Source organism: Phodopus roborovskii, unplaced genomic scaffold, assembly GCF_943737965.1.
Source record: "Phodopus roborovskii unplaced genomic scaffold, PHOROB, whole genome shotgun sequence".
NCBI lineage: Eukaryota > Metazoa > Chordata > Mammalia > Rodentia > Cricetidae > Phodopus > Phodopus roborovskii.
Window position 1 is genome coordinate 56,080 of NW_026125114.1, and position 2,077 is coordinate 58,156.

Below are 2,077 nucleotides of genomic sequence, written 5' to 3' on the forward strand. Positions count from 1 at the left end.
TGCTGAGCAGTGAGCTTTGTTTCACAGGTACCCTGAAAGCCTTTCTGCCTTCAGTCCTCTGGCATTCCTGACCTGTATGTCAGTAAAACCATCAGAGTTCTCTGAAGTGCCCATGGGGATGTTTTCCATTCTCTTGAAAGCATCTGGCCTCTTTCTACCCATATTAGCTAGTCCTAATGCTTTCCCTGTGTTAGTATTTGCATCTAGCCATGCCAGCTATTTTCAAAATCTTGAAGTTGTAAAACTCCTATTTGTGAAATATGGCAAAATTAAAACATTCCTCTCTCTTTGTACTTTATAATAAGCAGTTGAAAGAATACATAAAAAGTCTTCAAATGTTGGTGATGTGTTTATTATACAAAATATCCTAAGTATCCTTTATACACTTTATCTTTGATAAAGTACTTGGGCACACAGAAAACTAAGCCAATATTTTTATTACTTTATAACAAGGATGTTCTTTTCTCTAGTTTCTATTATTCTGTCTCTCATTGCTAAGACCTCATCACAATTCTGATTGTGACAATGTAGTTAATATCTAGAAAGAACAATATGTTCCCTGCATTTTCTTTTCTCTTTATCTGAAATATAACGAGAATAACACTTTATGGTCACTCTTAAATTTAAAGACTATCTTATAGCAGCACCTCACTTCTCAATGCCTATATATGTCCCAATGTCTTCTTGCTGCATTAACATAATACCCATGATTAACCAGTCAATACTCAGGGTCTTGTATCTGAAGATCTATGAACAAGGTGATGCAAGCTTAGGTAAAGTCTGATCTCTCCACTGTTACATCTGGAGATGGCAAACAGATGATTGCATCTTTAAATGTGGTAGCAAGTCAAAAAGACCAAAGCAGCAGTATCCTCCTCCAAGTCCTTTTCGGAAAGTGCCATTTCCATGATTGGGGGTAGAACCATTATGGATTCATCGCCCCCTAAATGTTTTTAATTGAGTTACACCTGAGATTAAGTTTCAACCTGAACTTTGGAGGGCACACAGATAAGCATCAGCAAAAATAATGTTTCAAAATAAATGAAAAATATAGATAGATGTCTAATTTCACAATGATTCTATGAATTTCTGTTGAAATTAATGGACTGAATTTTAAGCCCACTCAAAACTAATTAAGTGAGCTGTTGATCACTTGTTCTCCATGATCTTCAGGGAACTGCATATTTGCTAGAGATTCAGGAGAGTCATGGTAACTGTACTTTAAAAGAATGAAGTATGAGACAGTGTTACCCATCTTATTATAAAATGAAGCATCAATAATTTGAAATGTTTATAATTATTTTCTTAAATTATGTGATAGATAATCATCATAACTTTATCTTATACCTTGACTCTCGATTTCTTATTTGAGATATACATGTTCAATGATTTAATTATTTACTGTCATTTAACAAACTTCTGTTTCCTATATGTCAGGTTCTATGGTCAGAGTTAGTAAGGGAACACTTAATTGGACAAGATATTCACTAGGTATTGTAAAGATGGAGTCTGGCTCAAGGGGGTTATTGAACAAATGATGATGAAGATGAATGTGATGGCCATGACTCTTTTCCCAGCACTCATGTGGATAAGACAAGAGTCTTCCTGCAAATCTGATGCCAGCTGAGGATACAGAGTGAGTGCTAGCCTTCTGGGGCAAAGCATTGCTCTAACACTAAGTTGTTATGAATGCTTCAGGGAAGCAATTCTTGAATGGCATTAAACTATGTCATATGACAAAATAAAACTAAATTAAGACCATTGAACTAGAGTGGATGATTGCTCATGCCTATAATCTCAGCCCTGGAGGGCAAGAAGATCACAAACCTGGGTTATATAATGAGACCTTGTTACAAAGAACAAATAAACAAATAAATGAGTGTATTGAAGTCCACAATGTTCGTATCAAAATTGTGGTCATGGCTGGTGAGATGCCAGAGTTGATAAAGATGATCACTGCCAAGTCTAGTTACCTGAGTTTAACCTACATGTTGAAAGGTGAGGACTAGTTCCTACAAGGTGTCCTCTGATACCACATACTGTGTCATGGATACCTTCTCATCTCTCCCATCCTACA